The sequence below is a fragment of the Geospiza fortis genome, unplaced genomic scaffold, assembly GCF_000277835.1.
Source record: "Geospiza fortis unplaced genomic scaffold, GeoFor_1.0 scaffold333, whole genome shotgun sequence".
Classification (NCBI taxonomy): Eukaryota; Metazoa; Chordata; class Aves; order Passeriformes; family Thraupidae; genus Geospiza; species Geospiza fortis.
The window spans coordinates 4,381,504-4,394,781 of record NW_005054347.1 but is presented as its reverse complement, the minus strand read 5'-3'; positions in this window follow the sequence as shown (position 1 = coordinate 4,394,781).

Sequence of the window (13,278 nt, the reverse complement as noted above, 5' to 3'; positions counted from 1 at the left end):
CACATCCCCAGATCAGCAAGCCAGAGATGAATTACTGGGGACAGCTGAGACAGGAGGCAAATGGCATCACACTGAAGCCCAACAAGGCCTGTGACTGTGCGCTGTGGGATCCTAAATATTTGGAGAGCAAAGGTCAGGAGAACAGGACACTTCTCAGAGATGATTTTCTTCGCACTCCAGGCCAGGACATGGAACTGCTATGCCTGGAATGACACTGGGTGTCAGCCAGAGCCAGCGCCCTTACGGCTCACCCCGAGGTGCCGTGGTACCCGCAGGCAGGTCTGTGTTCCCCGGGCTTTGGCTGCCACCAGGGCCCTGCCCGATGCCCTCCCTGAGCCTGGCCAGTGTCTGTGACAGACCTGATGTGGTGCAGGCCAAGGGCAGCAGAAAGGAGCCCTCTGGCCAAGCCGCATCCTCGGTGGGGCGTGGTAGGAGCTGCTGCCGGGTGGCTGATCCTCCTTGCCATGGAGGAGGGTCATGTCCCCCGTGCCTGCTGGCCAGGCCCCTGGCTGTTTCCAAAATAAACACTTGGGCATGACAACGCTGACATTTGCTTTCCACAAACAGGCGCTGGGAGAAGGAGGCAGCCGCGTTCCTCTGTGCAGGCTGGTCACGAGGCAGGAGGCAACCTGCTCAGTGCAGGGAGTTTGGGATCATGTGCCACACACCATCCATCCCTCCCGCAAAAAGAGCATCCCTCCACCACAGGGTCAGAGCTTTTGATGTCCCACACCTGGCTTGTGGCTATTGCTGGGCTGTAGGTAGGGTTGGTGAGCTGGGATTTCACCTGCTGGTTCTTTTTGTGCTGGAAGAGTTTAAAAAGGCATCTGGAGGGAGGTTAGAAGGGTGGAGAAGCTGAGCAAAGGATCCTGCCATAAATGTGGACATTGAGGATCCCAAGGGTCACCACAGCCCAACCCACCCACAGGAGCAAGCATCTGTCAGACCCCTGATGGAGAAGGGTCCATTGGGACACTCACAGGCGACAGGGAGAGGTGTCAGTAAGGACTCCCACCTCAGGGTGCCCTCTGATGCTTCAACCTTTCTCACCTGTTTCAATTCCTATTCCCATTTGGGAATCAGGTGAGATCCGCCTAGAGTGCTGGCATCCCTGGGATTTCCCCTGGAGGGAGGGCTGGGGACAGAGGGCAGTCCCTGGGAATGTGGTGCCAGTCAATTTTATTCTGGGAGAGATGCCAAAGCTGAGCACAGCTGCCGAAACAGGGGCTTTCCTCACGAGCAGGCTGCTGGCCCGCTGCCCCTGCCCTTGGCTGAATGCTGTGGGGAAAGAGGGGAAGGATTGTAGATCCCTGTGCCTCACCCCAAACACCCCCTGAAGGGGGGGAGGCATCAGCATTCCCCCCAACCACGATCCCAAATTCTCACGCTGGAGCTGTGTGAGCGTTGCTGTCACGCTCACTAATTACCCAGATAATTCAGCTTGGTGAGAAATGAAGGGATTTATTTTTCTGGCTATTGCTCCAGCCACGTTAAGGCATCTGGAAACAACTCCCACATCTTCAAGCTGAAGCGAATATTGAAGGACAAGTTGCAGCAACAGAAGGTCAGGCTGTTAAATCGCATGTCTATAATTAACACTCCCAGCCCATTACAGAAATGGTCAGGAATCACAAGGCTGAGCAGGGAAACTGAGGCACAGAGCAGCAAAGCAGCATCCCCCCAGGAGCAGATCATGGTTCTGCCTCATCCCCAGCACCATCCTGATCTCCTCTTTGGAGGAAAGGCTGGATAGAATCCTTGCTGAGCCAGACCCAGGTCCTGTCTCTTGGAAAGCAGCAGGCAAAGCAGTTTTGGAGGGTATTGAGGGCACACAGCCCTCAGGGCCTGCACTAACAACGGTGTGGGTGAATTCCTTCAAGCTGCTGGATGCTTCTCGCAGCTGCAGAACAAATTCAATAACAATACTCTGAGCAATGCCTTTTTAATAGGCACGAGGTGAAAAGAACCCGACGAGTCAATATTTGCGGATGAAAACAAAATAAGCCGAGCTGTTAGCACAGAGGAATGCGAGGGAGGCCGGAGGCTGCCGGGGTAATTATTATTTCATCTGCCAGACAGCCGCGGTCCTGCCCGCTGCCTCCTTCCCCCGCTGCCCACGGGGCTGCGCCGGAGGGAGGGCAGGGGGAGCTGGGGACGGGGCAGAAAAAAAGCAAATTTGGAAATTTGGCTGCGGCAGCGGCAGCGTGTGGCTGGGGCTGGCTCAGCGCTGCCCTGGCCCGGGTATTTAATGTCAGCGCCTGGAATGTGCTTAACACAACATTTTACAAGGGAACATTAGTCAAGCATCTGCACTGACAGAGCGGGTCAGCGATAAGGAGCCGGTGCATGGGAGCTGCAGGGACACAGCTCTTGTTTCAGGCTGAGCAGGGCAAGCCTTGCAAAGCTGGTGCCAGGGCAGGCTGAGAGGGTCAGAATGAGCCAGGCAGCCCTGCTGTTGGTCTAGGTGTCCTGACAAGCATCACACGGGAGTGAAAGTGCCACAGTGACACTGTCCTGCTTCCCACACTCCCCCAGCTATTGCCTGTGGTCTCCGAGAGCTCTCCTTCAAACCTCCTGCAAGGTGAGATCTGGGGAAACCTGTCCAAAAGCCATTACCCACCACATGCCCTTGTTTGCAGGAGTGCTGGTGTTTGGCTGTCCGTGGGTGGGAGCTTTCTCATGACACATCTCAGGCTTTGCTCCCTTGCCTCAGGGTCTCTTGAGAGAGCAGCTTCCCCCAGCCAGCACTGTCAGGCCATAGCAAGAAGCATCCATCCCTAATCAGCAGGAGCAAGATGTGCCTGGAAATCACCCAGAAATCAGGTCAGTGAAACATTAGTCAGCTTTGCCTGTGACCTGAAAACAGCACTTCCCTCTGTCTATTCCTGGAGCTATCCCTGTTCATTAGCCTTCTTGGCCCCTAGGCTTAAAAAAATCGCCCAGTGTCATGACTCTTTAATAAGATGTCATCTTCAGCCATGACAAACACGAGCACTCAATAAATAATAGCCCTGCCATGTAATGTCATGCCTCTACCATCTGTTGTAGCAATGACTGTGCCTCGCTCACCTGCCACCCTCTCCCGGCTGCTCTGTGTGAGCAGCGAGAGAGCCAGGCCAGGGCTTGGCCATCCTGCCCCTCTGACAGCTGCCAGGCTTAGCTCTGGGGTGGGCAGGGCAGCCAGCACTTCTGTGGGGCAGGGAACATGCTGGGACACAGGTGGAGATGTGTGATCCAGGGCAGGAGGGAGGGATCATGGCCCTCAGCACCTGTCTGCTTCAGGAGATGCAAAGGGGCTTCCTTGCTTTCCTCCCTCTCTTCTCCTTATTCTCACGTTTTTTCTCATTTCATTATTCTCTTTTTTCTTAATGTCTTTTTCCTTCTGTCAGTTTCCCTTTCCTTTCCCCTTTTCCTTTTCTATTTCCTTTATCTCTGCCACGCTCCTGCATCTCTGTGCTGGTTTCCTGCTGGCCTGTTAGAGCACGGTTTCTCTGCTTTTGCTGCAAACTCACTTCCACAAAGCTCTCCAAGCATTGCCTAAGGGACAGAGCAAAGCTGAAGGCATTTGGAAACTCACTTCAGCAGTTTTGGAACAGTTCCCCTTGTCCTCCCCATCCTGTAGCGCTAGCGAGCATTAAATTCTTTGTGCCTCAATTAACCCATCTGCAAATCTGGGATTCATGACCCAGAGCAAACCTGTTGCCATGGGGTGGGTTTTTCACACTGGTTGGCTGTGGACACTTAATTTAACTCTGCTCCCCAGCTCCCTCCTCTCTGAGCCATGAAGAGGAGACTGCACTCCAGAGCAGCTGTTGCTGCTCACTGCTGAAGCAGCTCCTGTTTCCTTTCTCCACACCCCATGCCCATTCCTGCCCCTTGGTACAGCCCCATCCCCGGGCTGGAGGGACACAGGCATCAGGTGGGAGTTGCAGAGCCAGCAGGTAATTGTTGGTAGCAACTTAAAAATAATTAAAACTATTTTTAAAATGGTCCTGATTAATGAAAGCTGATTCTGAGAGGGGTTCAAGTGTGCAGTGCCCTCGGTGTGCAGGGAAGGAGAAGGACACTGTCTTTCAAGATGCCTTTTTTGCCCCCTCCCTTTCCTGTGAAACTTGGGTTACAGCAAGTGCCTAAAGGATCTCAGGACGTGGCAGTGCTGTTTGCCATGAAAACTAATAGGGCCATGCCTGCTTTCATCAGGAGTGTAACCAGAGCCATGGATGATGTTTTAAAAGGCACAGCAGCTTCAAGTGCAAGCAGGGATTTATTAATGAAATCGAAACCACGCTCGAGGCTTTGCGAGTCTTATTTTAAGAGTCTGAAGGAGAAAGGAGTGGGCTGCCTGGCTGGGTGGGCAGGAGGCAAGGTGGCCACAGCTCTGACACTGAGCAGTGGTGACAAGCAGAGGTGGCAGGGGCTCACAACACTGCTGGGCTGCTGTTCTTGCTCTGCCACAGGTTATGTGCCCAACCCTGCTCGTGGCACTTAGCCTCACTGTGCTTCAGCTCTCAGCCTGCACTGGGGGATGTGAATCACTCTCCTACAACACCTTTAGAGAGAGATTATACTTCTGTATAAATAAGAATCCTGCTCCAAGGATGCTTACTGTCTCTGCTTGGTTTTTGGGGCCCTAAAGGACCTAAGGCAGCAGCCAAGGGTTCCCACAGGATCCCGCAGGTTCAGAGAGCAGCTCTGGGACCTTTTCCCATTCTGGCATTGCTGTGTGACAGGACAGCCATGCATGTGGGAACAGGATGAGACAGGTTAAAAATGTCCCAGGAGGTGGTTAGACCAAGCAAATAGATGCCCAGACTCTGAGGGTCTCTGGTTCTGCTACAGACACGAAGTCCATTCATGCTTGAGGTCCCTGGTTTCTGCTGCTTTGCAACAGAGGCAGAGTAGTGGCCACTGCTGGAAGGTTGAACTCCCAGTTTTGGCCAGCTCTCCGTGCTCCTGATGCTATTCAATAGACTCAAATAACTCCTGTGTGCTGGTGGATGTGTTCCCAGTCCTCAGTCAGGCTGCAGGAGGCAGCAAACACAGTATGCTCCTTCTGCTTCAGGAGAGAGCTGAGTATGACCTACAAGTGCATCTGAAAGCTGAATTTGGTGCTAGGGGAAAAGGAGACTCTTCTCCTGAGAACATGTCTTGGTTTAACTCCAGCAGACAGCTAAGTACCATGGAGATTGTTGCTCAGTATCCCTCACCCCAGTGGGGTAGGGATGAGAATTAGAAAAAAGTAAAACCCATGGGCTGAGAACAGTTTAATAATCAAAATTAGTTACTGTATAATATTAAATAATTAATAATAGTAATGGAGATAACAAAAAGAGAGAGGACTAAAACCCAAGAAAAACAAGTGATGCATGACAATTGCTCACCATCCCATCCCCAAGCAGTAATAAGTGGCTCCTGGCCAACTCCCCCCTGTTTATGTACCAAGTATGATGATCTATGGTATGGATTATCCCTTGGGTCACTTGGGGTCAGCTGTCCTGGCCATGCTCCCTCACAGCTCCTCGTGCACCTCCACGCTGGCAGAGCATGGGAAACTGAAAAGTCCTTGACTTGGGGTAAGCACTACTTAGCAACAGCTAAAACAGCAGTGTGTTATCAACATTATTCTCATACTAAATCCAAAACACAGCACTGCACCAGCTACTAGGAACAAAATTAACTCTGTCCCAGCTGAAACCAGGACAGAGCATGATGTGGGTTAGGGTCTGTTTCTCCATCCCAAGGACAGTGTGGCTGGTTAGCAAGTAGGAATTGTGCAGAATAGATATTTCTGTATCTATTTATCTCCTTTTAAAAGAGAGGAAACCCTGTAAAGTAAGCATTTCTGTTTGGAAAAAGCCTGTTGGAAAGGCTTTCTTAGCCTCAGATGCCCTTGCCATCTGCACACATAAGAAACCCTTCATAAGGTTCTCATTTCCTCTTTACCTTTTTTATATAGCCCATAATAAGATCCCTAATTTTAATGGACTGCATGGATCTCACTAGCAGGGAGTGGCTCTAGCAGAGAGGCTTTAACCCTCTGTTTCAGCACGATCAGCAGTGGAGCTTTTGGTCCACTGCAGGTTTTGGGAGGATTTCTGCAGCCACCTCCACCCAAGCCTCCCTTCCTGCCAGGAAATGCTCAGATGGACATGACCCATGCAGTGTTTGTGGAAACTTGCCCCTCTCCCTCAAATGCTTAGGAAACTGTACAAGGAAAATCAGCAGTACTTTGCCAAGCTGGAAGATGTGGAGAGAGATGGGTTTGTTCAGTCAGAGAACAAGGAGACAATGGAGCTGCCATCTCCTCATGGAAGCAAAAGGTACAGCAAGAGAAATTCTACCTAAATATTCAGAAAATAATTCATAGTGAGACTAGTGACAAGGGAGTTAGAAAAGCACATGGAAGGGTGACTTCTCTGGGCTGATCCTTTAGGGGGAAAAAAGACCCTAAAAATATTACCCCAGGGGAGTGTAAATGGTCACAACACGGCACCACACCAGGTCTGGATCTGTTTTAAAACCCTCTTAATGGCTTGGGTGAGATGCAGGGCAGAGTGTAACCCAGCCCAAAAGATGTTTTGGCTTGGTACCCCTTGCTCAGGGCACAGCTCCACTTGGGTGTCAGGAGCCTGGCTGGGATCTCGTCTGGGAAAAGCAGCACATGGGAGCTGAGGGAGCTGTGACTGCAGATGGGTGAGGGCATTGCCAGGCAGAAGGATTCACAGAGCACATGTCAGCAGATCTGGGCTGGTTCCTGGGTTTCTGACAGCTCCTTTCTCCCAGAGTTTCTGGACAGGAGACAAAACGTGATTTCTTGCTCCTTGCACTCAAAGACGGCTGTGAAAGTCTGATTTATGCTGAACTCTCTGGAAAAGAAGAAAGCTTGGCTGTGGAACCAAGTTCAGCTCCCAGCCAGGAGAACCTTGTATGGGATCAGCAAGTTTTAACCATGCAAATCGAATTTGAGTCCAAACAGAGCCCTGTTTCATGACTTCTGCCTCTCCCTTTCTCACTGCACAGGGTCAGGCTACCTTTTCCCTCAACAAGCCCTCACATCCATTCCTAGAATCAGGGACAGGCTGGGATGTTGTAGACAACTATTTTTTCCTTTTTGTCTTTTCTTTTCTCTTTTATTTTTTCTTTTTAAATTTTTTTTTCTTCTCTCTTGCAAGGCACGGCCAAGCACGTCACAGCTCTGTCTTTCACTGAGATGATTCCCAGCTGCCAAAATGTACTGGAAGAGGTCCACCTGCCTGTAAGCCTGTCACCAAAAGCTGTGTCTGAGCATGGCCTCATGCTGTGTGACCCCAGGCAGTCTGGAGGATTGCTCAGGGCACTGGGGAGAAGGAATTTCTTGGCTCAGTTTTCAGCCATGAAGGTGAACAGGTGACCTTTATTATCCATGCCTTTGTTTCCCCAGGTGGATGCAGCAGGCCAAAGGCCTCCACGTGTCCTTTTTCTCCAGACCCAGCACCTCCTGGATGATCCTGACAGTGGGTTATGGGAGGGATGTTTGGATGCTGCTTGGGATGTCTGCAGTCACGGTAACATCAAATCCTCGCCCTGTTACACAGGTGAGAGCCATTCAAAGGCAGCACTGATGCACCATGGAGAGGTGACACCTCCCACCCAGGCCTGCTCACACTGGCAGAATCCAAGGTGCTCAGAAGGCCCACAAACCTCTGTCTGAGACAGGAAATTTGTGCCCAATGTTCTGGTTTACAAGGGAGGTACAACAGGCCCTGAATGGGTCCTGAGGAACCTGGACATCCCCCTGGTGTACACACACATGTGGAGGGACGGGCAACAAATACACATTGCAGAAGGGAAAGCTTGGATTAGACATTGGGGGAAATTTACCCTGAAGATGGTTCAACACAGAGGACCAGTGATGTGGGGGAATCTCCATCCTTGGGGACATTCAGAACTTCACTGGACAAAGCCCTGGGCAATCTGATCTAAGCTGACTTTGCTTTGGGGCTGTTGGACCAGATAAGGTTCCCAATAACTTGAATCATCCTGTGACCTACATCCAAAGCACTACCCAAGGTTTTCTTGCATCATCTAGAGTTCAATGAGCCCATCTGGTTTTCTGCTTCCAAATCAGCAGGATCCTAATTCTCCCTTATGGTTTAATCCCTTACTTCATTTGGTGTGATCCCGTAGTGTGTGGCTGGAGGAAAAGGAAACAGTGCAGCAGAGAAAAGAGAGAAATGCAACAAGTGCCCCTGAGATTAGTATATTACTCCTCTTCTTTCCTGTTTGCCTTCCTGCTGTTCTGCTTCCATGAAAATTTGTGGGATTTCATCCAAAGCTCCAGAATCTCCCCTCCAGCAGCGTCTAGGGATGGATGCTTAGAAAGAAAAGAAAAGAAACAGTGAGCACAGAATTATTCTCTCCCTGCTACTCTCTGCCAGCCTCTGGCAGCTGAAGCCTGAAGGACATCTGAAGTTAAAGGCCACATCCAGACTTGAGCACTTGGTAGTTACCACCTGAGAACCTGCCAGCAGAGTGACAGCCATGACAGAGTTTTACAGGATAACCCAGGGAAAGGTATTTCATCTTCTTCATGCAAAACAGGCTGTCCAATTCTCTCACTGGACACCTCCCTGTGCCCTCTCACCTCACCAATGCTGCCCTGGCAAAGTTCATCTGAGCTGTGGAAATCTGGGGAGCTGGATGTGTGTCCAAGTACCCAGTGTTTCCTCAGAGGTGTGAGTGAGCTAAGCACAGCTTCATGGAGGAAAATTATCTACACACATACTCACTGCTTTTGTCCACCAATGCAGCACATGGTGGTGGTAGGAATTCCCTCTCCATGGTGTTTTGGGGTACTCAAAGTTCATACAGCTGCAAGAGGAGAGAGAGGGGATGCCTCGCCTTGCCCCATGCTGACACACAGGGCTGGCTTCGAAAATATGTCAGTGGAGTTTGGAAAAGAAGCAGAAATATGTATTTCCCTAATAAGCTGAAAACTTCAATAAATGTTTTCCCTCAGTAGGATGTAGCTGAGGAATCTGGGGACCATTGCTGGAGCCAGCCTCTCTGAGAGGAGAAAGTGAAAAGCCAGTCCAAGTGCAACAAATGCCTGGACAATAAAGGGATCTGAAGGGGTTCAAGGGTAGGAGGGATTTTTTGTCTCTCTGTTGTTGTTTCTTGATTAATATTTACATGTCAGAACCAGCACAGCACACCTCCAGATCACACACTGGATCTTTTTCTCCTTACTTGGGCAACAGAATGTGTGGGCAGGACAATTGTGCAAACAAAGATGTGTGCCAAGCCCACCACACCGAAGGGAAGAAATAAAAATACCAGTTATTTAAAACACGTGTATTAACAGAGGGGTTGACATCTCCCCTGCCTTCATGCTCTGCTGACATTGAGGAGGGAGATGAAAAACCTCACTGGAGCATCAGAGTGGCCCCAGCCCCTGGGGATGGAGGGGCTGTGCTGCACTGGCCCATGGACTCTCTGGGGCACCCACTGGCCCCTGCTGCATCTCTCCTGTCACCCCTGATGGCACATGCACCTCTCCAGCCCAGCTCCTGGGCAGCAGAGCACAGCTGCAGGAGAAGCTGGTTGAAATTCCCAGCCTTCCCTAGCAGGGAGAAGAACAGCTTTGGTTCAAACAGAGAGGCAAGGCAAGTGGCTGCAGTGTTGTGATACCTGTGGGATGCTTCTGGCATGGCTGAGCCTCATCTGCACGTGGCTGCAGCATCTCCTGGGTACAGGGACGATGACAGCCACAAAAGGACAGGATTCAGACAAATCAACTTCATGCCAGAAAGGCTGTGGCTCTTTCTCCTTCTCATGCCCCTCTCTGCATCCTTCTTCCCTGCCTCCCCTCTTCAAATGCATCCAAAAGATTCCAGCCCAAATGTTCCGAATTCAGGGATAAACAGTGTTCCCAGCACTTTTTGCTTTGTAAGGGGGATAGGGGGATACAGAATAGCAAGGGGCTGCTATCACCCAGCCCCTTCTCACTGCCCAGCTTTGCACCAGGTCTCCAAACCCTGAAGAGAAGTGCCAGGTCCTGCCTGGGGGTTCTCCACTCCATGAGCAATTGCAGCGACCTGATCTGGGTGCTCCAGCACCACCCCAGGAGGTGCAGGGCCCTCGGGGAGATAATGGGAGTCAGAAGGCTAGAATGTCTTATCAACTTGCTTGAAAGCAGAGTCAAGCCCTTCAAATGAAAGCCCTTGGGAGAGAGGAGATGATCTTCCCTCAAGTATCAGGCACATTTCAGCAGTTTAGAAATAGCACTGTCCTCCCTCCACCAAACTCAGCCTTGCAGCAGCAGCCACAACTTTAACCCTGGACGTGGTTCTGACAGAGCTGAGCACCTGTGCTTGATTCAGACAGGGAGAGCCAGGATCAGGCTTCAGGTCCATGTTTCCAGAGGCACGTTCAGCTGCCATTTTTTAGTTCAGCCTTCCCAGGTTTAAGCAATGTATTTTCCCCTATGCAGACCAAAGAAGGGGTTAAACCAAGCTTACCTTTTCAGGATCAGGACAAGACAGTCACTTGGCTGGAAAGGGAGCAGGATCCAGCCCCCTTCTCTCCCCCTTCCTTCCCATTCCTCTTGCCACCCTGTTTCTCTCCTGCACGTCCCACTGCAAAGCTGCTCTGGTTGCTCAGTGATGAGCAGTGAACGCTGACAGGAGAGGGGACAACATCCTGTTGTCCTGCCCATCCTTCCCAGGTCCTGACACCTGTCAAGGGCAGGAGGGAAGGAACTGAACACGGGATTTCCCCCCACCCTGCTGCAAGGCATCTGGGGCTGAGGCCACCAGTGAGATTCCAGGTCTGCATTTCCCCTGTATCCAGCTCCTGTGTAAAGTTGAGGGGGAATTGTCCCCAGAGGTGTGTGAAGTTGCTGCTTTTATTCTTCCAGTCCTGAGAACAAAAGGAGCATCCCGAGACGCAGCCTCGAGTCTGCTAAGGCAGTCAAATCCCAACTGGCAGTCGTGTTTTATCCACGGGATGAGTTTTGGGATGGGCTCAGCAGAGACACCCAAAGCTGCACAAGATGGATTTGCCAGCTCTGCCTTCTCTCAGGACACCGGCCAGCCCGCCCCAGCCGGTTCCTGCCTCTGCCCCCGGGTTCTTCCTAACGAGGTTTCCAGCTCGGCTGGAGCCCCGCGTTGCTTTCAGGACCGCAGCCGTCCGGGGCTGAACGGGGCTGCGGAGGGAGGTGGGGATAGCCGTTCCCATCCCCCGGTTTCTCTCCTCCACGGTATTAGGGAGGGTTCGGGTTACACCAAACTAACGCGAAAGAGGGGCAAAACTGAGGAGGGGGCACAGAAAATATTGTCACTGACTCGTGGAAAGGCGGGCGAGGGGGTTATAAACCCTGTGCCGATGATACCTCAGGAAGGGACAGCTTGGGGTTGCTTTCGGCGGTGGTCCCTGCGTCCTGTGCAGGAGTTTGTGATGGAAAGTCTGCAAAAGCCATTAGGACTTTTGTGCTGGGGCACTAGAAAAGCAACGCAGACACCACTCACTTTTCTAAATAAACATTAGTCTTAAAAAGTTTGCACTGCTGACCCCCGCAGCTCTGATTACTTGTAATTCTCTGAACCATATTTTAAGGCTTGTAACTTTTTTTTTTTTTTTCCGGGGAGGGGGCGGGTTTCGTTCGTTCCTTCCTGCAGCCGTGCCACAGATGTACCGTGTGCTCCAGGGCCGGGGGGTCTCTGCCCACCCCCCAAAGCAGGTCCTTATTCCACAGTCCTCCAGCCAGAGCCCCTCCACATATTGAACTCTCCCCATGTTCCCCCGAAGAAGCTTTTTCTTCTTCCTTTTTTTTTTCCTTTTTCATTTTTTTTTTCTTTTAGTGGTTGTGACCACATTCGCCATCCCGGTGCAGGGATGCTGCTCTGCTCTCAGTGCAGGAGCGGTGCGGGCTGCGGCCCCATCCCCACCGGGCTGTGCCCTGAAACAGCCCCGGGAACCCTCCCCAGCCCCCCCAGAGAGCCGCATCTTCGCGGCACAGCGGAGGCAGCTGCACCGAGGTATCATCAGCATAATTGGAAGGGTCACATGTTAAACCCTCGCTGTTGTTCGCGGTAATGTAGCTGTGTCCCCCGGTTGCACATTTACCGATTTCTCGCAAACCAACCATTGTCACAAGGTTCCGCCCGCCCCCTCCCCCCCCCAGCCCCCCTCCCCTCTTCTCCCTCCTTTAAAAACCGGCAGCAACCCGACAAAATTCCGCACCTTCCCGTCGGGGCAGCCCGGGAAATAACACGGGCACCCAGCGGAAAACAAACTGTGTGTGGCGGGAGGTTGGTTTGTGTCAAACCTTCCCAGGGAACGCGGCCGAGGGAAGCCCCGAAATGCGGCGAAAATGACCCAAGTGCGCAAATTCCAGGCGGGAACGGCGAGCGGAGCCCGGGGCTGGGAAGCAGGGATCCATCCCTGCCCCGAGCACTGGGAGGGAGCGGGGAAAAGGGTACAAACCTAAGGGTTCTAAAGCCCCGCCGAGGCACCTGCGGGTTGGGCGGTGAGAGCCTCTGCCTCGGGCCGGCCCCGCGCTGGAAATCCGCTTTGCGCCTCTTGCTTTTCCGGGAAACGTTCGTTTCCGATTAATTTGCCTTTATTATTTCTTATCGGTTCTGCTATGGTGCTTTCACGTATTTTTTTTTTTCCCCACGAATTTTAGGGCCAGAAAAGATGTTTTTAAAAAGGACCCCTGTTTCCGATTATCACAAGACGCCCTTCACTCTCGATAAATATTTCTCTGCTCTCTGTCCCAGGCACATAAATAAGTGCGAGCAAGGAACATAGTGCAAAAGCAAAAGGAAAATTCTGGGAATATCGACTATAATATTATCTGGATCTGGCGGGAGGCTCCGTGTGTTTAATTTCCGTATAAGACAGAAATACTGTCCGTTTTTCCTCGTCGACCGCTGATAGCAGCGCCTGAAATCGAGCCTTGCAGGATTTCAGTGACGCTTTCCAGAGTATTTTTCCCGATCTCTCAGTGAGGTCGGGAAACTAATAAATTCTATCAATTTCTCGCCTTTTTTCCCCTTGTGAGCCCGTGGGCGAGAGTTTGCCGAGCAAGGACAGAGTGGAAAGACCTGACAGCTCCACTCAGAGCCGTGGTTTCGTTGCCTCCGCCAAAATGTGCCCAACACCTGCCTGCGGTTGGGCTAAATCCCCACTCCGGGAAGAAAGGGAAACGTGTCCGCTGTTGGCAGCGCCGAAAAAATTAAAAAGAAAAAAAGAAGGGGGTGGAGGGGTAAGAATTCAGCGCAACCCGAAGCGGCG